At 43.1% G+C, this 27,083-nt stretch overlaps 1 protein-coding gene across 1 annotated transcript in view; it reads right to left on the bottom strand.

Annotated features, from left to right (window-relative positions):
• Window positions 1-26,522, bottom strand: part of CALD1 (caldesmon 1) — a 175,463-nt gene extending 148,941 nt beyond the window's left edge. The window contains 1 exon segment of the mRNA XM_018919821.3: window positions 26,318-26,522. The gene's annotated coding sequence lies outside the window, so the exon portion shown is untranslated.
• Window positions 26,523-27,083: the final 561 nt, after the last annotated feature.

Below are 27,083 nucleotides of genomic sequence, written 5' to 3'. Positions count from 1 at the left end.
CATTTTAATCCAGACTTAATTCCAAGTCAGTACCAACTACTGTTACATGGACTGCAAACCGCTGCAGCAGAGGGAAATCCCATCTTTTACACTTCCTACTTTCTCCATTTCACACCTAACAGTTAAATGCCCATTAAAAATGACAGATAGCACAGTGTCAGTCACTTGGAGTAAGTGACTCTAAGTCCAGCCAATATTTGCCTGCTATTTCAACTTGAGGCAACACTGTCAAAGACAGGGAAGAGCACTGCTTCAAGTGGTTCATTTCAATTCACTGCTCCCAGCCCAACCAATCCAGGCTGCAATACTGTTTTGGCCAGACTACAAAGCCTGGAAAGGTGTGTGTGTGTATTATATATGCAATAATATATATTACAATGCAATACAATACATAGACCCAGCCATATTACATAAAATGGAAGGTGGCAATAAAAGGGAGTGTATTGCTTGGCAAGGAGAACAAGGAGAATTTGAGAGTACAACTGGGTAATAAGTGGTTAAAGCCATGCAGCTACCTGAGACTCAAACAGAGCACACAGACATCAAAGCTTCCCACCAAGCTGAGAGTGACCACACAAACCTGAGTCATGCTGAGCTTATCAGATGGATCTTATCAGACTTATCAATCAGGCAGCCCTGCCAATCATGGTGCAGTGAAAGAGGATGACACACAGGGGATCATCTTGATAAAAATCCTCATAAACAGTTTGCAGCAGGATGAGCAGACAGACACAAGAGCATGCTGCAGTTGCAGCTGGGTGACAGATCCTGCTAAAATGCTGAGATGGTATCACACTGCCTGCAGCCAGGAGCTTTTTTGGCAACACATTCTCCAGCTCACAGCCATGGGGAGATTTCATTCCCCTTGTCCTTGATCCTGGGACTCAGCCAGATCCAAAAGCAGGCAAAGAGGGAAGGTTTAGGCAGTGGGATAGCACAGAGCAGGGGCTGCAATCACTGAGCCATCTCTCTGCACTGCTCAGGAGCAGGTCCAGTCCAAAGCAGGAGTGGTGATGACAAGATAAACACACTTGCAGGATATCCCAGGCCACCAGCCCTGCATGAAGGTACATGAAGTCATCGAGGTGCTGAAGTGCCTGACATTTACAGGGAGACATCTGAAAATGGTGATGAAAGAGGCAAGAGAAGCCCATGCAAGCACTCATTTGGAAGGGTAACTTGGAGCCACAACAGAGCAAGTGAAAAATGTGTCCTGGAATCCTACTGAGAAGTCAAGACTCATGGGCAGAGAAAATGGAAGCAAAACTACTGAATACACAAAAAACCCACGAAAAATTCTACATTAAACCTTGGTTTGTCTCAAACTAACCCAAGTATTCAGGTGAAAACCTACTGCTAAAGGCTCATGGGAGGGCAGATCCACCTTCTGTTACTTTGCACAAGGTTCACACTGAGCCAGTTAATCACAGAAGAAATCTGATATTCTGCCATGACGTGTCCTACCCAGGACATCAACTCTGGAACACTGACCTCCAGAGTCCTAGAACAGATTAATTTTTTTTTTTAATTTTACAACTAATAATATATATTATCTTATTATAATACTAAGATTATCTATAATCTTAAAAAATAAAATATATTATATCCAATATTATATTTTAATGCTTTTCAATAAATAAAAAAAAAAATGCTCCTAAATTTCACAAAAACAATGTTACCAACAATTTATTTTTTTTCTGTGCTTAGCAAAAAGTTTTTTTAAAAAAGAGTGGAACTACAACCAGACCTGTCACAGGGGACAGCAAGTCAATACTGCCTCCATACAGTTTACAGAAAAACACAAGAAAAACCTTTGTTACCAAAACACTGATGGTGAGTAGGAAGATGGTGTGGATAACTATCAAAAACTTCTGGAGAGCAGAGAATTATATAAAAATACACATGTGACATCATATGAGTGTCTTGCACTACTTTCCCCCCCCCCTCAGGACTTCAAAGTGCAGTTATTTAACTTTGAGGCACTGAAATACGTGGGGAAGGGGGTGGGGGTGGATTTTCCAATCACTTTTTACCATCAGATATGTGAAGTGTCCATGCTAAACAGGAAAAAATTATTTTCCACCAGATGGAGCAGTGCCACAATTAACAAAATTGCTGCTGCTAGTGTAAAATACACTGAATAACATCACACCTAAATGGAAATGCAGCCTTCAAAACCTGTGCTAAACAGTTTACCACCTCCAGCAGTGCCCAGAGCTGGTGTTTCTGATTTAATTCCATGGCTCTATCTTTCCAGTCACCTATAAATCTTCTGTTCACCCCTTCCTACCCTTTCTCACAGCATTATTTCAGACTGGTGGTTCAAAAACCTGCACCCATCTTCCTTGTGTCTGTCTGTCCTCTCCTTCATTCCTGACAGCTCTGCCCTCCTTCCTCTCTCTCATCTCAAACTTGCAGATCCAAAGCCATCCTCATTTCTTTCCTTCACATTTCCTCTCAGTTTCAAGTCCCTTGCTAAATTCTATTGTCATTTCTCATCATTCTTTTCTCTTAGCCCTCCTCAGTATTAAAACTGGAATAAAAAAAAAAACACAAACCACCACAACAATAATAAAAAGACCCTAAACCACAGAACTCACAAAATTTCCTGATTCTTTGTAATGCCTTCTTTACTTTGCAACCTTCCCAGTTACTTGGGTTTATAAAGCCACAGAAGAATCTGTCTCCTCTTTCACCCACACCTATTTTCTTAACATATCACACTTGAAAAAAAAAACCACCAAAATTTCATCCACCCTTTCTTCTGCACAAGAGTAAGCATGCAAACATTCTAAAAGGAATTGGCCTTGGTGTCTAACTCAGGTCCACATTGTCTTATAAAGCTGTTGCTCAGTTGTCACTAATTTGATCTCTTGATATAAACACCAAGTGGAACAAGTATTTCTTTATTCCTAAAACTCTAAAGACAAAACCAGCATGGAAGGCACAGATAGCTCAAAGTAAATTCAATCCATTCTGCATAAGTTATATAGAAAGCAAGCATTAAATAACATTTTCTTGCTCTATTATGTCATTGAGGTGCCTACTGACACATTTAGTGACCCAAGAACACATTTAGTACTTATATCAAGATTAGTTATCAGAACAGTTTGCTCTCTTTCTGGAGATGCAGCAGAGCAATGCATCTCACTTATCTCATCTTTCTCCAGTGATGAGAAGATGAGATTTAATTTCATATTAATGACTTAATATGAAATTAAATCTCATCTTCATTAATATGAAATTAAATCTACAATAAATTCCAGTCTGAAAGAACTGGAATTCAGAAAAGAAAGAACCCATGAAAGAACCCATCCAGAAAAAGCCTCTAGGGTGTGTGTCCTGCTGGTTACCCCCAGTTTCTGATTCCTTAATGCATGGCACCTCAAAGGCCTTCTGCAATATCCAACAACAGCCTTCATGTTTGGGCTGTAGCAGCTCCTTTTCCACACATTTTATTTTATGTTTCTTGTCTCTGCAGACATCCCTGGATCACTTTCCTGTGACAGCTCCAGACAGGCTCCATAACACAGTTTGTTAACCACTGTAACAAAGTTATTCCTGTTGGAGTTTTAATTAAACAAGCTCAATACTGCTGCTGCAAGAGATTGGCACTTCAGGGGTGGTCAGGAAGATTCCAGCTTTGTGTAGTGGGAATTTTGACCCTGTGCACACACAGTCCCCAAATCAGTTTTTAGACAGAACTTGGGGGGACTTCTGCTACAAGAAGGAATTAAAAAATTTAAAAAAAAAACCAAACAACTGTGGGCTCTGTGACATGAGGCAGATGTCACATTTTCTTACCACCACCAAGAGAAGAATCAACCAAATATTGTTCTTCGCCCTTAGCATAAAAATGTGTGTCTAATTTACTTGTCTGGTTTCAGATTCCAACTATTGCACAGGATTTTCCCTGCTAGAATCACAGAGCCAGTTAGTGGCCAGTATCTGTCCCCAAGGAGGTACCAAGAGTTGATTTTTATTAGAGTCTTCTGTATTGTTCATACACAGAAGATACAGTCCCTCATTCCAGTTTTTGTTCCTTAATATATGATTTTGGTTTTGGCTGCATTACAACAATTTATCTGAGCAGAGTCACTTTACTGAATGATACAGATTGCACCCTACAGCTGCCTTATCTTCATCACTGCTCAGTGTCCCCCCACCCTCCTGATCCTGGTGTCATCTGTGCTTTTTATCTGAATTCTAAGTAGCAGCAGCTCTAACATCACCCAGTAGTGACTCTCTCCTTCACTTCTGCTCCTCACTTCATATTTTTTCCCTGAGTTTTCCAGTTCTGGAGCTCTGCAATAACAACTGTTCAAAGAGACCAGCGTGCCTGACACACATTTCCCAAAATCCCGTTGGAATTCCACAGGGACCACCTGCCCAAGGATTACCAGACAGAACCACTGACAGAGAGGACCAGGCCTCCCCTGCTGACCCATTCCTCAGGGATAATCCCAGAGGAGCTGGGCTATTTTCTTGTTGCAAAGCAGTGTTTATGGGAGTTGCAGGAGTACAGCCACAGTAGATTCTGTTGACCTTGGAAATCATCCCACCATTGATTTTATGGACAAAGCTTCCAGGCCCTGCTTCTCCCACCACCCCCACACTGGAAAAACCTCTCTCAGTATGGGAACGTGGGTAAGGACATTTTTTTTCTCTCCTTGTTCCAGTGTGTTAATTTTTCTTCTTTTTCTAATTAATTGTGTTGGAAGTTTGAAAAGTAACAGCGAGACAAACAGCAAAATTTTTAGGTATGGGACAGGGCAGACCTCAGAATTTCCAAAACCACTGAGTAAATTCAAGGAACCTCCAAAATATCATTCTTGCATGTAATTTGCAAGAATGTGGATAAATGCAAATATTTGATAAGTACTTGTATTTTTCCCTAAGGTTTCAAACACAACAATGAAACTGGAAGCCTGGAGAACTTGGAGAGCTCCCAGCACCAACTGGACTCTCTTAACCTCTCAACTCCCCACTATATAAATGTGTCATGTGCTTGCTGAGAAGATGTTTATATGCACTTCCTGTTTCAGTGCTAACTTTTTCATTACTGGAAAAGAAAAAAAACCCCAGAAGCTCTCTAACCCCTTGGGAATCATTTCCCATTAAAGAGGCTTTAGATAGACTATTTGTTTTTTCAGATTTGGAAAGAAAACCCAAGTCAATGTGTATTTTAAGTATCTTTACTCATTTTACAATAACAGTCCAGGGCTGTATGGCTGGAAAAATTTGCAAATTTATTTTTACTAATCTACCTCATGACACCTGATGATGCTTTGCACCAATGGAACACAGACAGGACCCTGACAGTTTTTCACTTGCTCACACAAACAGTTGTTATAAATGAGCAGCCCTTCCAATAGCCTGCATAAAAAAGGCCAACCATTGTGTGAGGATGAAGCCTGCACCCATCCCTTCCCACCTCCTAACAGCTGGGCTCTTTCAGGGCAGGAGAAAAGTCTGATGAAAGCTTCTGTTTGGGCTGTTTCTTCTAGAAAGCAAATTCATTTCATTTCAACACTGCTCATCCAGTACTTCTAACAAGCCAGCTTCCAATAAATTATATTTTTCAAGAAACAGAACATGGGAGATCATGCCAGGTACTGGGGTAGCTCACCATTAGTATGTTTTGTCATGATAGAAATCAGAGAACATGGGACAAACAGGAACTTAATAAAAGAAAAGCTTTTATAATAGAAGTAGAAACTTCCTTTTATAACTGCTCTAGGCTTGACAGTAACAGAGAATCATTGCAGAAATAATTAAAAACCTAAAAAGACATAGGAAGGACAGCAGTAAATCAGCAATCTAAGATAACTCAGCAGATGCTGTTTTAAGGAAATATTCCAGATCACAGCATTTAGGAAAATTCTTAAGTGTCCAGATTTCAAAGGGAGGACAAACTGAAGGAAAAGAAGAGAAATTAGGACATGAGTTGGTGATTTAAGCATCCCCATCTGGACCAATATTCTGTCTCAACTTATTTGACTACAGCCAGAGTAAACTGTTTTAAAGCATGCATTTGGATTTCTACCAGTGAAAGCCAAAAAAAAGAACGTCTCTCTGAAAAACCCTGACTTCACTTCCAAAATGCCACTTGACTTTAACTGGTTCATGCTTTTTAGTGGCACTTTCTGGAATAACAGTATTAGCTTCAGCTGGCTCACAGTGACCCTTTCACATCTAAAAATCTGTACCAATCACCAATCAATCATTCACTGCAGCCTTTTTGCTTTAGATTTTCTTTGCCCTGCCAGCCAGCATCGTGCAATTTCTCAACACTTAGGCAGAAGAAATATCACAAGGAATGAAAGCCTCAGGTAATATTGGAATATGTTTAGCCAAGTGCATTTGTCCAGCAATGGCAGGTTCAGCATTTAGAGGAATTATTCCAATTACTCCATGAAAACAAGAAACAGTAATTTGCTTCAAAAGTAAAGAAGCCAGATGTCCTATACAACCACAGCCATGACTAAGTATATGCATTATAATAAGCTCTTTTTTCTCTCTGGGGGACCTCTTGGGTTTATGTCCCTGTTTCACAGCCCTGCAGGTTCCACTCTTTCAGCAGGACGTTGCAAACACCCCCAGTGAAGGTGACTGTGACAGGTTACTGCAGCATGACACACTGAGGGAACCCAGGGCTGATGAAAGATGCTGGGTATGAAATCCTCCACTTAGAAAAAGTTACAGCAGACACTAAGCAACACAGATTTCATTATGCTTCCCTAAAGACACCACTAAGTCCTGAGCAGCAATCTACTAAAGATTGGAATGACTACACACAGGTGTAGTGGGAAAATATGTCTTCAGTTCTGAAATGAAGAGCATTTCCTGAGCACTGCTGGAGTATATTGCTTTGTGTGCCTTAAATCACTGTGAAGCTGTCAGACAGCAACAACCCTCAGTAATTTCTGGCTTCAGCTGGATCTGACCTTACAACTCTGCATCACACTGTGCCTTTCAGTGCCCAGAACTTCAAGTCATGTTGTCTCATTTAGCAGGCATCTCTCTGAGAATTAACCAAAGTAAAGGTAAGGAACCCAATTCAAATTGAGCATCCAATTAAGTGGATGCTCAATCTAAGCTCCTGGTATGTTTTAATAATTTTTATTTACCAAGTCTTGATCTTTTTCAAGATTGAGTTATCAGAAGACCAAAAACTTCAAGAGATTCTTTGGCTAGTGAGAGATCTCAATTCAAATGTGGGACCCCTTCTTGGAGAAAAAAACAGACACAGCTTCCAGATTATTGAATGGGCTACACCTTCTTATTGCTACTCCTGGACCTGAAGGATTTGCTCCTGCTTTAGCTGAAGTGGACACAGTACAGTGCAAGACAACTGCCCCTGTCCTTGTGAAATGGCTCCAGTGCAGTCCAGTTTCACCCTCACTGTGCAAAAGGAGAAAGAAAATGTTGTCAGGTACTCACCTGATGGCAGGGAAGGGCACACCATGCCAAGCAGCACTGGCTGAGCTCAGGCAGCCTGGAGAAAGCCCCCCCTGAGACCCTGTTAAATTCTGCCTGTAACTCATTTCACCACTGGCTTTCCATGCCTCCCAGCCCAAGGTAATGAATGGGTGAATACGTGGCATTTAATTCAAATCTACTTCCCATAGGAAAATGTGGGAAACATCTCTGTTTTTCCTAAGAGAAATAACTCCACAGTGGTCAATCTCACTCTGTGAGCAAACAGCACCACCCCAGCCACCCCAGTATCATCATCTGACAACACCTAAGTGGATTGAGAAAGACTTCAGGGACAGATGAAGCCTCTCAGGCCAGCACACACAACCATGGTGGAGAAGGGTGATCCTCTGAGTTTTTTAGTTCCCAGCAGCTGCCTCCACACTGCAGCCAAGCATTTTCAACTGCATCCCTTATCAGCTCCAAGCCACTGTTCACTGACTCAAGGACAGAACATCTAAGGAAGAAAAATATAAACATTCCTCCAAGTTGTTGGGTTTCTTTTTTTAATCAATTGAAACATAACAGTCTAAAATATCTATTTTAACAGTAGCAACACAACAAAATATCTTCTCAAAATATTTCTTTGAAGGGAAAACAATTAAAAACCTCCAAGCCTAAAATATCATTTGTTTAACTTTTTAAACACCACATAACCCTACTAGGCAGTGCATACTGCTCTGTGAATTATGGTCATACTTATTTTTAAGACACTCAGCATAAGACATACTTATTTTTAAGACACTCACAAACATTCTTATTGTAGCTCCTCCTTGCTTTAAGAGTGTTTGGGGTCTTTTAGAAGCCAGGTTTCTGAGGGGACAGGCAAAAGGGGAGTTCACCAACCAACAATAGTTTGCTGTGTCCTCTTACAGGCTCTACATCACAATAAAGATTCCCCAAAGCAAAGGTTTCATGAGAACACTCTCAACATGAGACTTTCTCAACTCCCTTTTTCAAAGCCTTGCCAATGTTCATAGAGGATGACTGAGAAGTAAATTTAAATCCTCTAAAATTCTTTCAGAACTTTAACCCAAACCATCCCAACTTCTGCTAATTAAGTGGGCCAAAAGTAGCTCCCAAGTTCACTTCAAAGTTTACTCTTCCCTGCCCTCGAGTGAAGCTCTTGCAGCCCAGCCCATTCTGCACTGCCTGCAGCAAGTTTCCTTTAGTACCTGCAAAAGGTATCCCAAAAGAAGGGAGGAACAAACACCTGTGTCATTCCTCCACCTTTACATGGAGCCTCTCACTGGGATAAAAGAGCATGGGGGGGTCCCAGCTGTGGGTTTCTCTGGGGCTGGATTGAAGGAGCTTGAGACAGTAATTCATGTGGGGACTCAGGTGTTTATTATTTCTTATCACTAAAACAGTCTCACTACTGGGAGTTGGGCAGCTTCTCATTAGCAAGGCACAAAATAGCCAACAATCTCTTGATTCAAGGGCTTTTAAGACTAAACTACCCAGTTAAGAACCTGGATTATCTTCCCTTTTCACCCAATAACTGATCCCACAGAGCCCCCAATGCAGACTTTTCTGCCCAATTACAAAATGCCACCCAAACCCATGGAGAAGGAAGAAGAAGAAGCATGAAGAAGAAACCCATGACAACAAACACTCTGTGCCCTGCATCTTGCTTCCATCCACACCATACTAAAAATCCCAAACCCTCAATTTCTCACCCAGTGACACACCCACACTGCTCTCTAGAATCTATTCCACACTTTTGTGGATCCTAGTCTATCTTGAAGTCCAGGAAACTTTCTCCATGAATGAGGGTCACAGTCAGTGCTGCCCTGGGGGTCAGGGCACCCCAGAGCAGACAGAGAAATATTCCCAGTGCCCTGGGTTTCCACAAGGGCAGGACTGCACAGGAGTTATGTGCAGGGTAACTAGAACAGAGAGAAGGCACTCTGCTGCTCCACAGCACCACTTTTCTGTCTCCATAAACCCAAAGAGTTTCAATCCTGCAACAGTGGGACTCAAGCTACTGAGCTTCCTTCAACAGGTATCTCACAGACAGATTTTATCCCTCTTACTATTTGAATGTATTTTTCACATTCTTTTCAGATGAAAAGAGCAATAAAGTATCTGTTCTAATGTCACAAAACTCGTCACTCCCAGTCTCCTACCAGAAAATCTATTCTTTCCAGTCACACCCTGGCATGGAAGCAAGATGTGTGATGAGCAAACTTCAACAGAGCCACTTTGGTGCAGAGAGATCATGGATTGATTTGATCCAGGTCATGGAGGCTAGACATTGCTACACTTGTTCATTTTATTTATTTTTTAAAGTCAATGATACCGACTACAAACTTCCATAGACAGACTCCAAGCTACTGCCCATCAATATAACTCCTATTAAAACCCCATGCTTTCATGCATCTAGAGAAATTAGGTTTGTGTAAAATAAAAACCAAAACAGATGCCCAAGAGATGTAAATCAGTAAAGACCTACTGATGTTCAAGTGATTTATAGAGCCCAGGAGCTCAGCTTAGCGAGGCTTTCTGCATTTGGCGTTCTCAGAGCACACACAATTCTCTCCCTTCCCCTCCTCAGATTCCCATCAAATGCAGCCCTGTAACAGAACTGCTCTTTTCCCAACTTGGCTTCGAGTCATGGCTGCAGCTCTCAATAGTATATAACTTGTCAAGATAAAATATGTTTGGGGACATGCAATCTCCACTGAGCATTTTATTGACTTAACTCCACCATTTTTGAAAGGCAGCCAAAATTCTTTAAGGTTTTTGAATTACTTTGTTTTCTAAATATTATCCATGGATAGATAAAAGAACACAAAAATCCTGAGTTGTTAGTGCAATTTGACATATGTGCCATGCATTGCCCATCATGATATATTAATTTTCTTTTGCAAGCAAACAAAACAAATCCCAGCTTCAAGTTGCTAGGGACATACACAATGCAGAGTTATCCTGGGAACCATTCAGAGCAGGAATTTTGCCTGTATAATATCTGCAGGTCATTCAGAAACTACAGCTTTGCTTCTTTAAAAAAAGGACAACCCAAAGCAAAACAAAAAAACCCTACTAAGTTTAGGCTTTCACTGCAGCTTTTATTTCCAGATGCTGCATGAGGTCCAGGATGGTTAAGATCAAGATACAGAATTGTTAATGATGCCACAAAAAACACTCACAGGAGAAAAATGACTCTTGGAAAGACCAAAATATGTGAGAACAGGAATGAGGCCACCTCTCAGGAAGATCCCACAGGTGCTCTTGTCCTGTAACATACCCTGGCTACTCAAGACAGTTGTTCCTAAATGTTAAGCCTCCCAGAAAGCAATTCTAAAAACCCCAATGCTCTAAATTGAGCCTGAAACTTTAAACCTAATAATTTGCTCCAGTTGCTTGAATTAGTGATCCAAAAATCAGTTGGTCCACGTTACTTCAATAGGTGTTCTTTGTGAGGAGGAATTGAAAACTGCTCAAGTGGAAGAACTAGAAACCTGCAAGATCAAAGAGCAGGAACAGAGGAGCTTAGCAGCTGATGATAGCCTTATCTACCACCAGTTCTTGGTAGGCATCACTTCAGTTAATAACATCACAATGCACTTGTCACTTCCAGGGCACCTTTCATTAAAGGACCTCTAAACATTTTGGTGGGCCCTAATTAAGCCTCAAGCCACAGCATTCCTGTGAAAAACAGCTGCTGAAATTTCCAAAAGGTCAGGAAACAAGTGTGCTCTTATAGCAGATTAATGAGGCTCTATCCACAACGGGAAGTGACACCAAAGTCTGGAGAATAACGAAGAAACCCACACCAGTGGAAGCAGGGCTTTGTGCCAGTGCTCTGACCAGAGAGAGATCTTGTCCAGCCTTTCATGATCTTATTTTTACCATAGAAACCACTGGCCAAAGCTGAAGAGCTTTGCTGCAGTCAGCCCTTGATCTCTGTGCTACTGCAGAGATGTCAAGTATGTTTGCTAGATAAGTAACCAAGGAAAAAAGGGCAAAAATTCTGCTAAAGCAAAACCAAGGCAGCACCAATGATGGAGTCCAAAGTCCCATCTCCTGCCCTTGCAGACTGCCACCTTGAAAGAGATCAGTCACAGCTCAGGTGTTCTTCAAAATTTTATCAAGTGTTCAATTTTGAAGCTGCCCACTTAACTACAGTTTTACCAGAGATTCTGAAATTTAAAAAAAAGCTACTCTCACCAGGATGCTTTAAACAGAAGAAAAGAATGGGAAGAAGTGTCAGAGGTCAGTTCTGCAACTCTGTTTAGTTCGCTTTAATGCACACCCAGAAGAATGCAAAGCAATAATTTTTCTCCTGCATTCTGCCTGCAAAGCACAGCCCAAGCCATCACCTCTGTCTTCTGACTCTAGTCAGCTATAAGAAACAGGTACCTTAATGTTAAACCTGGCCAGCTGTAACACATTTGCTAAAGTAATTACATTTATTTTTATAGATTACACGGGTTTAGGTTTCACTTACTGATGTACTAGAAAATCAGAACTTTCCATTTTGCAGCTGAAGTTCAGCACTGTTATAATCAAAGACAGCACCAAGTTCCTAAAGCTGCTAACCATACACACATTCTAAGAACTGAAATACTGCAGCTAGCATGTACTACAGGATCTACATTTCTTATCTGATGGCTCAAGTAACTTATATCCCTTTCTCTTTCTCCCCTGTCACATTACCAAGGCTATGATAATTAGACAGCAATTACCTCATGTTTAAATCTTTGGTCTCTGTCAACTGAAGCCTTTCTCAATCTACATCAATTTATGCACAAGAAATGTTGTTATTCTGAGGGGGATGTCAACAGCTGAAGGTCCTGAGAAAATCAGGTACTTGTGGCCATGGAGCAGTGGCTGAGCCGTTTGGAGACAGAATAGCATTCAAAAAGACATTTCAGGTCCCCTCAGTGAGCACACCTAGAATCCAGGAAATGTGAAGCCACAGAATGGATTCAGATGGGTCAAAGTCAAGGGCAGGCACATATTTCTCTGGGCAGTCTGCATCAGCTGTTAGCAGGAGAAGTATTGCTAAAATAATATTGAACAGAAAACACGACCAAAATCCCCACAACAGCCAGAGCTGCTCTTTTAGGACATTAACTCCCAATCCAAATGATGACAATTAAAATTTCCCAAGAGCACTGTTTTGGGAAAATCCAGATTATATTGTCCATGTGCCGTGGGACAACCCAGAAGAGGAAAGTTTACTTCAAAATCTGCTGGAAATACCATGCCACAGAGAACAAGCAGGAGAGTGCCTACAACTTCTGATGTGGAGCTCCTCTAAAGCTATTTTACTGTCTGTAAGGGTCGTCTCTGAATATTGTTCTGGGGGGTCCCAAAGCAGGTGTTTTTCTCTAGAACTCTTGATTTAATACACAGAAGCTTTTTTCAGTCTTAAGGGACAGGAGAAACAATTGCTTTTTTTGCACCACTTTGAGATATATTCTGTAGAATAACAAGTGTTTAAAAATTAACTTGACCAGAAGTAAACCTGGACCTAGATTGCTCTGGTTTCAATGCAATAAGTAGTATTCTGCTTATTAAACAATGTAACTGCCTGAAAGCTACTTGAATAAATTGTCCACAAGCTTCCTATTGCTGTGACATTAAACCAGAAGTAGATTAGATCAATAAAGTAGAGCAAAAGACCTACAAAATAAAGCCATCAGGTAAAAGAGGAAGCAGCCTGAGACAGCACTGTCCCTCAGACTGACACAAATCAGCATATTTGACACTCTGCCCTCTTAGCATGGCTGGCACAGCCCAAAGCTTTGGACTGGCAGCCTTGCCCTGATAAGGAAAAATTGGATGTGAGCCCAGCTGGTTCCCAAAAGAGATGTTTAGGGATTGCTGAATAGAAAAGGTGAGTATTGGGTGGTGAATTGGCTTGATTCTTCAATATAATACAACAGTTCACTATTTAATCCCTTAAATTTGTAGGATAGCAGCTTACTTCTATTCAGTCTCCTTTGTTTCTATCCCTTAAAAAAAAAAACACAAAAAAAAGTTCCTGATATCACCTGAGGAGATTAATTAAGCTTGACAAAGCTTTGTACTTACAGTGGGAATTTGAACTTACAATTGGACATCCCAGTCAGAATTATTTTTGCACAATGCTTATTGTAGGCCACATTAAAATGGACTGCAATGGACTGGAACAAGATTCAGCTGGTGTTATCCATATAAACATTGTAAACCACTAATTGACTTTTTTTTTTTTAACAGAGAAAGAATATGTATAAACAAATTCCACTTGCAGAATCAGTGATTTCAGCTGGGTGGAATTCTGCAAATGCCTCTCCTCATCAAGCAGCCAAGTTGGGTAGCCGCTGGTGCCTTTATGAATGCTGAATAGGGGCATTATGTCCCTACAGAAAATGCTTGTGGGGAAACAGGACAGGTCATCTTTCATGCCCACAGGAGCACCAACACAAGTGGAGTGTGTTTGTTTTCTACTACTCATGGACACGTCAAAATGTAATTTATACCCAAGATATAAATGAGACATTCTGTCTCATCAAAATGGCCCTTCAGTTGAAGCCAATTGCACCTGTATAAATGCAAAGTCACATGCAGTACGTGAAGATTTTCTTCCTGGTACTTCAGAGATACTTTTGTGCTCCTTTGTGCAGCAGGCAGCACCAGAGTTGGATGAGAAACAGCTGCTCCCAGGTACCCTCCTGTCTTTCTGCCATAGCTGTGTTCCAGCACAAAATTCTGTGGGGAGGTCCCAGCTGTGGGTTTCTCTGGGGCTGGGTTGAAGGCACTTGAGACAGTAATTCAAGTTCAGACTCAGGTGTTTATTATTTCTTATCACTAAAACAGTCTCACAACTGTGAGTTTGGCAGCTTCTCAATAGCAAAGCACAAAATGGCCAACAATCTCTTGTACAAGGGCTTTTAAGACTAAATTATCCCATTAATAACTGACACCTGGATTATTTTCCCCTTTAACCCAATAACTGATCCCAAAGAGCTGCAATGGGAACTTTTCTGCCCAATTACAAAATGCCACCCAAACCCATGGAGAAGGAGGAAGAAGAAGCATGAAGAAGAAACCCAGGATGACACCCTGTGCCCTCCATCCTGCTGCCATCCACACCATACTAAAAATCCCAAACCCTCAATTTCTCACCCAGTGACACACCCACACTGCTCTCTAGAATCTATTCCACACTTTTGTGGGTTCCAGTCTATCTTGAAGTCCAGGAAACTTTCTCCATGAATGAGGGTCAAAGTCAGTGCTCCCCTGGGGGTCAGCACAGCCCAGAGCAGACAGAGAAATATTCCCAGTGCCCTGGGTTTCCACAGTTCTGGTTGTTCATTTCTGACACACTTGCTCCAACTCTTGCATTGCTTTTGGGCACTGCAGAAATGGGTGCACTCTGATCCTACACTGCATTCCAGCCCTGAAGCCCAGCTTGATCTCAGACCTGCTCTTCTCTTCTCCAGGCTGCTCCAGACCCAGCTGTCCCAGCCTTTTGCCATAGGAGAGCTGCTCCAGCCCTCTGGATCCACATGGTGACCTCCTCTGGATTCCCCCCAACAGCCCAGTGTCCTTTTGGTGTTGGGGACCCCAGAGCTGGATGCAGCACTCAGGGGTGGGGTCTCCCCAGAGCTGAGTGGCAGCATTGCCTCCTTCCCCTGCTGCCCACACTGCTTTGGATGCAGCCCAGGACATCTCTGGCTTTCAGAGCTGCTGGTCCTCACTGCCAGGTCATGTCCAGCCTCTCCTCCTCCAGCACCCACCCCCAAGCTACTGCAGAAAATTCATCCTATCCTGGCCAAAACTTGGACACCTATGGGTATTATTCCCTGGGATGACAGCATGTTTTAGACCCTGCTGTAGGAGACAGAAGTCCCAACCTCTGCCCCTCTCTCTCTCTGACTTTCCACATGATCTTGGCCATTTTTGTCTCAGTTAAAGGACCTGCAACATGCACAGTGTTGTTTAGCACATACAAGGCAGAATTTGAATTGAATACAAGGGAAATTTGAATTTGGTAAGTGCTGTTCAGCTGAAGACAATATTAAAATAGAAGTATGGGGTGGTTTTAAGACAGAAGAAAGCTGGAAGCAAGCAGAATAAAAGGATTTCTGTGCTGTATTCAAACATGAGCTCTCCTACTGGAGTTTCTCTCTCAGCAGCGTTGAATTTCCTCAGGGGAAAGATCTCAGGAGAGCTAAAAAATCTCATCTCAAATGCATCCAGCAACAGGCTCTCTACTTTGGGCTACCACTGTGAGCCTGGCAGGGCCCTGCAGCTGGCAGGAGCCATTCCTGCCTGGTGTGGAACGCATCTACCTGAACAAGCTGGTGATCTCAGACCAATTATGTAAGAATGAATTTCAGCATCACCACTGGAAATAATTAGCAGTTGCATGAACCACAGGGACACCAGCTTCTGCTGGGCTCTTTCTGTGGACAGTATAATTAGCTTTGGCTCAGACAGTGAACACTTAGAAACCTGTCATAGGCTGAGAAGAGGCTTGTAACCCCACTCCCTAAAAGCTCCCTTTAAATAAGCAGATAGGGCCATTTAAAACATTCCCTACACTTTATTGCCTTCCCCCGACCTCAATTTTGGGCTACAGATCAAGCTTAATTACCATCATTCTGCTTTCCTTCAAGTCCTCAAGGAGAGTAAAAATTAAAGTTAACACTCCTGAATTCCATAGTCTTAAACTATTTTCCCTCCATCAGAGGGAGTGCACAGCATCAGCTGCAAACCACATTACAGTGAAACTTTACACCCCACACCTGAAAACATCACTGCCTCAAACACTGAGCCAAGCAAAAAGCATCTGAAACCAGTGTTTACACTGGTGGGGAATCCTGCTAAAATCAACTCTGCACCTAAAGCACAACATTTCAAAGCTCACACCCAAGAGGCTGCAGGCTCTGATTCCAGGTGTGCCTGACCTCAGGTGCTGCTGGACAGGAGAGCAGCAAGCAGGGCTACCAAAACATAAGGAGAGCAACAACCCAGGACAGCAGATCCCTCTCTTGTGTCCTTTACTCACTCTTAACCCATGCCTGTCACATCTTCAACTGCATTTCCTCACTCCCAGAAAAACAGCACAGCCCATGCCACAGCTGCAGACTGTCCCTGTAGCACCAAAACATTCCTCTGAACACCTCTGCTGGACCTGAAGAAGTTTTAAAGTTCTTCTGCCTTTTTGAGACCACAGCTACATTTTCAATAGGGCACAGCCACCTTCCTCCAATTTTGCAAGATTCAGCTTGAAAGAAGATGCAATATTGAGCTTGAAACAAGATGTAATATTGCCCAATTCTGAGGAGTTGACTCCAAAAATAGTTCTCATTTCACTGCTCCTTCTGTATTTTCAAGGCAGATAAACGTGGTGCCTTTGTCTGAACTGGTTTCACAATCAACACAACTTTTTTTGACATGGTTGAAAATAAGGAGCCAAAAACATGAAGCCCCCTGAGAACAGTCTAATTTTGCTGGATTTTCTAGCCATCCAATCAAGGAAACCTGAGAAATCCAGTAAGAAAAATGCACTCTAGCACTCAAAGAAAATTAGATACTTCTTTGGTCCTCCCTGGCACATTTTCCCTGCAGTGCATTCTGGATTTACACAGGTGCTACTCAAAGCAGAACTTGGCCTCTTTCTCTCAGGTGGCCTGACACATTTACTGCAGCGTGCAGATATGCCCATATATTTTATATGTATGTAAAGCACATTTCCCAGACTAAAACCCTCTCCCAGAGAGTTTCCCTAGGTCTCTGTCTGATTCTGGCTTCATTTACTCCCTTGCAAATGAAAAGCATTTCCATGGAAGCCAGTGAGGTAACACTTGTCTTAAACGTGTGTGAGATCATGTCAGAGCCATGGTCCATAGTAAAAGCAGCTGCTGGTAACTCTTCTGCAAGTTTCCATTCATTAGGGTTTGGGGTTTTTTTGCTTGAATTCACATGAGCAATATCCATGGGCCAAGAAACACATTTCAGAATGATAGCTATTTCCCCTTGCTAAAATCTAGAAAGTGAAGCAAACTATCCCAACTGAAAAAAAATAAAAAAGAGTTTATTGTATTTTGTTAATAAACAGAGGTGTTTATGGACAAAACATGTGTGAATGTACTTTTGGGAATTACCCTACACTGCCTGTAGGATAGGGACAAGATGACCTATATATGGCTTTCCCAGCTTTTTGGTTTTTTGGGGGGAGATTGGTGTTGGTTATTGGGGTTTTTACACCTATAGCTTCTGGTATTTAATTCCAAATTGGGAAACACTGAGTGTGCCTATTTAAACTCAGCCTCAGAGATCTGTAAGCATGGAAGCAGGACCAATGAAACCACTCTGTGCCTGCTAATGCCAACAGCCTTTCCATCAGTGACTTTCCATTGCCTTGAAGGGTCACAGGAGAGACAGAAATAACCTGCTCAGATTATAATGTTTTTTCCAGTTCATCACACCAGTCTCCAGGCTTTCAGAAGTGTATAACTGCATTTTGTCATGTAAGTCAGACTCATAGCCTGTCACCACTTCAATCTGTTCATTTATAACAAAACATATTTCCTACACATACAGTAAATTCCTTTCATTTTTCACAAAGAGGAACTGATCTTTATCAGATCCTCTGACACAGAAGGCAAACACACCATTACTCCGTCTCCATTTGTTAATAATAAGTTTGCTGTATATTGACTCCAAGAAAGGAGCTCACATCTATTTACAGATGATAGTGAACAGAAAGGGGGGAGAAAAAGCAAAACAAAATCTGCCTATTTTAGAAAAGCAATTAGGTCACTATGGCAGATGGCACAAGGATGACAAAGGAGTTTTTGGTTTGACAGGTGAAGCAATAAACATCTTTACTGTCCATGGGGACAGTGCAGAGCAGCATTGTTCAACACCAGGAGCTGCTGCAAAGCTTCTCTCCAGGCAGCCAGAAGGAGATTGCACAAACACTGAGCTGGCTCACAAATCAGTTAGGGGAGGGAAAAACCAAAGGAAAAATTACTCCAAAACATGCTTTCTTTACTCTTCCCTCTTTTAAGAGGTAAAAGAAAAACAAAGCAGTCTCCCCTCTCCCTTTGGAATCATGGAGATGGTAAAAATAGAAGAAATGAAAAGCATTTTTGACCATGCAATAATACTTATTGCATTCAGTGTGATTATTGCTCAAGGACCTTTTCCAAAGGCTCCAGATGCCATTTAAAAAGCTGATATAATGCAGAGTTCCTCCCAATCCAAATCCTGAATGAAAAAATATGAATGAGATTAGATAAGTAGTTATTTTGGTCTCCAAATTGGCTCCCCCTGATCCTTCTAAGAGCTGGAAAACAGAATTATTCATCTGCTACTATGGCACTACCCAACAGTCAGAACTTGACCATGCTTCTTTTGGCCACGTGAGAGCTCCTCAGTGGGCAGGTCTTGGCATGACTTTGTGATAATGGTCAAATGCCACCTCCTCAGAAGTACTGCTGGCCAGAGGTGAAGAGTATTTGCTGGTTCCAAATCCAGGCAGGCTGTCCTGTGGCTGACTGTGACACCCATGTCAAACACAGCCTCGAAACACCAGGGTGGTGTGAGGTGTAGTCTGGGAAACCCAATAGATCCTTCAGCCCTCCTGGCCACAAAAATGTGGGTTTTCAGCAGAATTATATAGGAGATATCAGAGAATCTCCAAACCTACCAATATGGCACAAACAGTGTGTTTCTAAGATAGCCACTGCAAAACAAAAAAAGAAAACTCCAGAAAATCCCCAACAAGCAAAGCACATCTTGACTTTAAGTACTTTACTGCACTTAAACTGTCCTTCCCCATGTGAAATAAAATCCAGCTACTTTATCCCCATGATTTTGGTGGCAGACAGCACCATCCCCCCCAAAAAAAATAAATTGAAAAGCAAGAATGTAAACACAACTGTGCTCCAGTGACTTTGCATCTCAGTGCTGTCTGTGTAGGGTTTCACTACCTGGAAACTGATGGGGTGGAAAGGAAACCCCTGAGAGCTGTGTGGAGCACTGGGGACCCCTTCTGCAGCTCCCATCCAAAACACACTGCTCCCTTCCTCCCCCCAAACTCACCCCTGTTTGCACACACATGTATTTGCTTCACTCCTGTGGTCCCATCCCTGACCCCAGAACATTGGCATTTAATCATTGCTTTCCCTAAAGTCAGTGCTTTATACCTAGTGAGAATGAGGTTTTTGTCCACTAATCCCAGATTTTAGTCATATAAATGCACTGAAAACCAAGGAACTCCATTTCTATATGCACTGGTAAAGGAAATGTTCTTTTCTTGTTTGGGTTATATAGGGGGGAGGAGAGGAAATAGGCTGGTGTGTCTGGTTTTAGAAGGAGGGTTAAGTGGCAAACAAAACTGACTGAAGTTTACAGGGATCTAAATAAAGGAACAAGGAAAAAAGCTGCTCCCAGAGCTTCTAATAACACACAGCAGAGAAAGCAGACTACATAGAAAAGTTTCTGCTTTTCCTCTTTATTGTCAGTCTGCTCCTTGATTGCATACTGTGTCCAGTGAATAAGGCATTTACTATTGTGGTTGGAGTGAATGAAGCTCAGACCTTTCCCATATATGGCAGGGCCTTTTAATCACCAGGGAGTGAGGAGCAATGGAATTTTCCTGGCTTTCTGGGTTTGCAGTGCCCTCTCTTGTACAAAATATCATTTCCTAGTGAGTGCTTGTTACTGGGATTTTGACCCCATTTCCTGCTGTCATTGTCCTTCAGGAGATGTGTAGAAAATCAAACAAAAGGGACCAGCTTCTTGATAGCCAGCAGCTCACAAGGAATTCTAAATTCCTCTAACCCAAGGAAACCAAACAGACTAGATCCAATGTATATTTTAAAAAACCCTCAGTATCATTTACATCACTAAATACATCCCAGTACAGCCACTGAGATGAAGTTCAGATTCAGGCCAGCTAAAGTCCAGGTCCTCCCTCATTTTCACCAATGCAGCAGAAAAGAGATGAGTTGGTGTTTTAAGTGACTGGGACAGCAGTAGGGAAATGCTCAGCTGGCCTGCTTTTGTCAGTATAATATACATTAGCCACAGAAATGCTTGGCTCTGGATCATCTGGATTGCCTAAACCCTCTCGTTCATATTTACAGCAATTAAAATGCTGCACTTCAGTCTTTATAATCCCAGCTCCGTTTGAAGTGGCAAAGCAACAGCTGTGGTTTATCAGACATCTGAATGAAACTCCTCATTTTCATAGGAGGGGTGTGGCTCTGCACATGGGGATATGCTGTTCCCAAAGCCAAACAAAGCAGCAAAACCTCTCTCCTCTCTGCAGAGGCAGGGCTGCACCCTCCAAAGTGATGCTGACTAGAGGCATCCTGCAGCACCAGCAGGTTCAGCTGTGCAGGTAAATGGGAGATGGCCAATCACTTCTCCAACCCACTCCTATTTCCACACATTTTAGCCAAGCTCTGGGAATTTCTTTTCCCAAGCCATGAGTTTTAACTAGGCCAGAGCAAAGCCAAATTCTCCTGTTGAAATTGCTGAGAGAAATGAGGTTATCATGAGGTCATTAGGAAGGTGCAGATAAAATCCTTTGCCTCCTCCCTCTGCAGCTGAACCTACTCAGACTGAGCAGAAACTGTTCTCAGTACAGCTGATATTAGAAAACCATAGTCTGGGCTATCACACTGGCACTGCTAGGTCCCTGAAATTGAGAGGAATCGTGAAAGGTCATGCCTTTGTGCTTCTGCATGAAGGATTTTAGCAGGGTGAACGTTGGCTAAAAAGGGGGGAAGAAAAGAAACCAAGTGAGGGCCATTTCACCATTAGAGAGCTCGCTGTCAAAGAAAAGAATGAAGTGGGAAAAGGGTAGTAACATGCCCCGTGGCGGTGAGAAAGGCAAGAGAGAACATCAAAGCCTTGCAAATAAGAAACAAACAATGGCCTGATCACAGACTGCTTCATTTGGGCAGAGCTGCGATCCAATGGGCACCAGCCTGCAGGATCTAACCTTGACTTCTGAAGGAGCCCAGGAGCTGCTGCTGGGTGAGGGTTTGTCCAGCCCTGCTCTGCTCCTCCCCAGGCAGAGCCAGCTCCCTTGGACAAGGACACAGAACGAGCTGCCAACACTTCTCAGGCCCTTTGTTTGCATAGCTGTCACAGGCTCGGGCTCCCTTAGACATTTAACATCATGAACAGCAGTTCTTCCTCACACCCAGCTGTTTAATTTTAGAAGGGACACAGTGATTTCCATACCCCTTAGGGCTCCGCAGTTTTGGGGGAAGATTGAGAAGCCACGTGTACCTGTATGTGCAGTGACACTGTCTTACTGCATTTAGCAATACTTCCCTCTTCATATCTGTTGGCCTGCAAAGTCACCCTTCTGAATAGATCCCAAAGAGCATTTACAGCAAAACTTTATCTCCACAAATCTATTTATAACCCTCCTATGAGCTTAATTCCAAAGATTTTTTTTTTCTTTGCCATTTAAGGACACAAACCAGAAAATGTGCAAACGGGTGGGTCCCACTTTGCTTCACACCCTCCACAGCCAGTCTCGAGGGAAAATCCTCTTTATTTGTATTCTGTACACAAGAGGGTGTGGAAACATGCAATGTTTCCATTGCCTGAAATCTCCCCCTAATATTTTCCCCACTGCAGCTTGGCCTGGCCCCAGGGGTCACAATTTTAACTGCTCTCATCAACATGAGACTGAACAAGCAGATAAGGTCCAGCAGCTTGCTGAGTCCTTTTTGCTTCCAAGCTTATGACACTACAGTGGATCTGTAAGCAAAAGCTGCCTTTGTGCATTTTTGGAGCACACATGACAGCTTCACAGGAAGACTGGTCCAGATGCAGCACAAACAATTCCATCTTCAAGCACACAGGAAATGCCCTCTAGATGTGACAGCAGTGTCACCACTGAGCCTGGTCTGCCTTCACCTCATTCCCTGGGCTCCTGTGGTTTTATATCCTTAATCTAGAAATCTATCACATATCTATGTGAGCACACCAAGAAAAAAAGCCTGTGATGATCTGGGAAACCAGTCAAAAATAAGGTTTTAGGCAGTGCCTAAACTTGTCATTTTGGTATTGCAAATTCTTTACAAACACTAATGAACTAAGCCCAGCAGAGCCATGGGCTAAATACAGAAAGGTACAGCTTATCCTGGACTTGGAGACAGAGAAACAGACACAGGGCCATAAGTGACTCACCAGGTATTTATGACCACAGGAAAAATTCAAAGGAGAAATTACTCCAGTGGTTTAAGAGGGTGCTGCTTTTTTTCCCTTTCGTTCACCTGCTTCCTCGGCTATTTGGTCCTGCCCTCACTGCAAGCCAGCAGGGCTGTCCCCACAAGCAATTCTGGTTTCAACACTGAAGATTTTCTGATCAGGAGGTGCCCCTGTGCTTCATGGACAGAGTTTTCCCCTCTTGAGGTGCAGGAAGAGGGGAAGAGACATCAGTTTGTGATGAAAAATGCATGGAAAGGAGCACTTCCTTAAAGCAGGATGTAAAGCACCCACTAACATACCAGCTAAGTAACACTGTTACATTCCCTAACCCTTTTGGTTGATCCAATCTGTTTCAAGAAATGCAGGAGCAAGCTCCCCCGGGGGTGGGAGGGATCCCAAATTACAGAGTGCTGAGCCTCCTTCCCTGCTGGGCCAGTTGAATCCACAAAAGCATCAGAGAAGAAAAAAAAAAAAAAATGTTACATAGTTCAACAGTCCTGTGACCTCGGTGTTTCATCCAGAGAGGTCAGATCTAATACGACCTTCAAATACCTCTGAGTCAAATTTCAGCCTCAGCCAAGCCCTAGGCAAGCAGCAGCTCCACCTTCCAAGCAGGAGCAGCACCCCAAGAGGAGGTGCCTACATACAGGGTAAGGGATTTCCTTGCAGTGCATTGCCCCCAAATCCTCTCTCACCCTTTTAACCCCTCAGCAGCTCTGCTCAAAGCCAGCAAACCATCCCCTGCACACACACCTCTCCCAAAGCAGTAAGGCAGCAGCTTTCTCCTTGCAAGCTGCCAGGGGGTAGTTAAATAAGAGGAGACAATTTTTAAAGAATGAAAGCTTGCTTTGAATGCAGGCTCCCACTCTCTGCACTCACAGGCCTGTGTGCCTCGGGCTTTGTGCACCTGGAGCCCAATCCTGCACACTCCCCATAAAGCTCCTCTCAAAGGCAACAAAATGCTCTCAGGACTGCACTTCCCCTTCTGCCCTGTTCCCTTTTTTGGTGCTTTCTCCCACACCCTGGAGAGTCCAGACAAGCCCTGCAGATGGACAGTTATGCTCTCTTGGCCCTCTCATTCTTAGGCATATATGGTTTCCTGTCCCTCTGGGCTCACACACTGGGATCAAATGTTCCAAGCTGCACCCTTGGCAGATAAGGGTTAAGAGCTCCACTGATCTTTAACACAAAGTAAAACTCAGGCAGCCCACAAGAATAGGTCTCATGTAAGCAACTACTGAGAAATCAGAGTATTTTCCACAGTCCCAGAACGTTCAAGCTCTATTTGTCCTGCAGGAAGGAAGTCCTGCAGGCTCTCACTTTTCTGCAGTGAAAAGATCAGCCCCACAGGCAGGGCTGCTCCAGCTGTGCAAAGGGAAGTGTCAAACAAGGAGGACTTCCAGTCAGGCTCCTGACAGAGCCTCCCTGGCATCTTCAGAGCACAGAAGCCATGTCCTAGCAGGCAGCCATGAGAAGAGCCTTGCCCTACACCTTTGTGATCTCCCCACCTGGAATAAGCAGCTCTGGGACTGAGCAAATGCTCTGTGCCACATGTGGCCCCCATGAATGAGACCAATAAAAAAACCTTCCCATCTAAATGCACCTCAATTTTCCCTCTAATGCCAGCCAGAGGAACTTACACCCTTCCCCACTTTCCTTTCAAGTCTCTCAGTGTCATTGTTGCATTGTGCATATCAGTGTTGGGCAAGAAATTAAAGCACAAGGGAAGTGACCCCTTTCTCTGCTCCATTCCAGAATAATGCTGTGAGTATAGGAAGAAGCTGTTGTAGAAAATTCCTCATTCTCACTTACATCACTCACTGTCAAAGTGTATTCAGAGTACACAGGACCCCTGAATCCATTAATGATGGTGTTGATTTCACCAGGACTAATCCCGTGAATGAAGGCTGGGGAATCGATCCTCTTGTCATTGCAAGTGGCAACAAAGAGGAGTTTTCAGGAAAAACAAATTATTTCAATTGAGTCTCTTGTTCACTGACATGTCATCTGGTATTTCTTCCCTCCCATCATGGCTTAGTCTACATTAACAAATGCAGGTTTTATTAAGATTGCCTATCAAAGCAGTTTCTCCTGAAAAGGCAGACCTATCATTTCTTCAAATATATTGAGAAAAGTTCTGCCCTGCTTTGCCTTATTATCAATTACCTTATCACCAATTTAGTGAAGCAAGTGGACTAAAGGCTTTGCTCCATTTGTAATTTATGTTAAAAGAGTCTGTTCTGCTGATTTTGGTGTGTGCAGTTTTAGGGTCCCATCCTGTCTAAATGGCAAGAGAGAAAGATGAGACTTGCTGCAGAAGAGGACTTACTGCTACATTTAATGAGACAGAAAGAGAGTGGAGGCAGAGTCTGAGGGTTCTCCAATGGCAAATGATACAAACACAACCATTCACAGTATGCTATCTAAAATAGACAAATTATAATAAATACATGGTTCTTACAAAAAATCCCACTCTGCCTCCTTATTTTCTTTGAGTTCCTGCCAAGGAGAGAATGTGTTATTTTCCCAAATTATTCTCCTTCTGACTTTTAGCAAGGGAAGCCTTCTCAGGCAGAGTTGTACAAAAACTGTATACTCTGAAAAGAAATTCTCTTCTGAAAACAAGTACTCCATAAAAAAGTCATTTTAAAACAGTTATGTTTTCATTCTTCCAAACAACACTAGACATATGAGACCAATCTGTTCTATCCCTGCAGGTCTGGCCAGAGATTAGCAGCTTGGTCAGTGTCTGCAGCTACCAAGCATTCATCTGCAGCTAACTTCCTCCCTCCCTCCCTTCATTTTCCCAGCCCTTTCCCTGAGAAATTCCCTGCTATGCAGAATATCATGCTATCAGCAGCCAGCCTTGCACAATGCTTTCCAACTGTCCCAACATGTCAAAGGAGCTGGGAAGGGGAGCCTGCTAGCCAGCTCTCCCCAGCAGCACTCTGACAAACACAGAGCCAGACTTCCAAGAGCTCCAGTCCCACCCAAGCACATTCTTTAATCCCCCCCCCCTTTTAACAGGAAAGACAACTTCACAAGAAACATTCTGGCAACGCGCTGCTGAGCATGTTGGAGGCTGAAAACAAAAACTGATGCCATCTATTGTCAACAATACTTCTGTGAAAGGCTGCCATGAGGGACATCTGCTTCAGCGAGTATCAGATCACTTACATTAAGCAGAGTTTCTCTGTATCTGTATCAGTTACACCCCGAGACTGCCTTTGCAGTCGGGCTGCCCTGGAAGTCCACATATTAAGTTGCAAAATTAAAAGGAATTCACCAGACCTTAACACGCTAAAAGCTCTCTCATGGTAATGCCTCCATTTAAAAACAAAAATTAAAAAGGAAAGGGAATTAAAAAAGAAAAGGGTTGTTAGAATAGGTTAAAGCTCCACTAAGGAGCCCACCAAAGGATCAGAAACGGAGTGGTGGGACCCGCACAGATCCTGCCCAGCAGGGTGAGCAGACATGCATCCCCTTCCACCCGAGATCTCCCTTAGACCACCGCCAACATCTGGAAAGGGGGGACACAGAGAGAGAGGAGCAGAGCAGAGCCAGCCTCGCACAGCTCGCTCGGAGCCGGCGCTGCTCCATCTGCAAGGCAAAGTCAAACCCAGGCAACCCCGTCCCGCAAGCCCTTCCTTACCTCTGGCTGCAAAGTTCTCAGCCCTAGTAGGAAGGAAATGAATAACTGGCTGCTTGGGCAGGAGCGCAGCGAGAGAGGCACAGCAGCAGCCTAGCACACACACACACACAGCCCTATTCAATAAAAGTGCAGCTTTTCCTTGGCCCCTCCCAAAAGTCAATGCTAAGTGAATACATATCCCTTATGTTTACAATTGGCAGGCGGCGGAATGCATTGTCCTCAATTTATTCCGATGGGCAGCCAATGGCTGCGCGCAAGCCAAGGTGGGCTCAGCCTGCCTGCAGAGATGCCTGTCATTCCCCAGGCATGCTCAGGAAGCCACTCATCAGAAAACCAAGACCTAAAAAGCTCCGAAAATTCGTGCGAGCTGCCAAAAGTGTCTTGCTGCATGCCCTTTTTTGGTTATCCTTAGCAGGGCCTCTGAAAGTAAATCCTCTGTCAGGAACAATCATAAGAAATGTTAATCTTGGAGAAAGAGGCTGTCGTGTTGGACACAAACGGAGCTTACAAAAAGGAAATGCTCTGAATGAAAAGGGATACAGTAAACAGATTTACTTTTTGCACCAGGTTTTTGTTGTTGTTGTTGTTGTTTTTAAATCAAGTCATTTCACCACAGCTAAACTGCATTATATTTTTTTTTAACGAGGACCACATGTAAAAGGCAACAGAAACACTCTGCTGTGCAGGCTTGATTCTGCAGAGAGAGACACCAGTGGGAAAGGCACATGAAAGATGAGTTGGCAGAGTTCACAGCCTGATTCCATTT

This window comes from Serinus canaria, chromosome 1A, assembly GCF_022539315.1.
Source record: "Serinus canaria isolate serCan28SL12 chromosome 1A, serCan2020, whole genome shotgun sequence".
Classification (NCBI taxonomy): domain Eukaryota; kingdom Metazoa; phylum Chordata; class Aves; order Passeriformes; family Fringillidae; genus Serinus; species Serinus canaria.
Note: the sequence above shows the minus strand (reverse complement) of the source record. Positions and strands in the feature narration are given on the sequence as shown.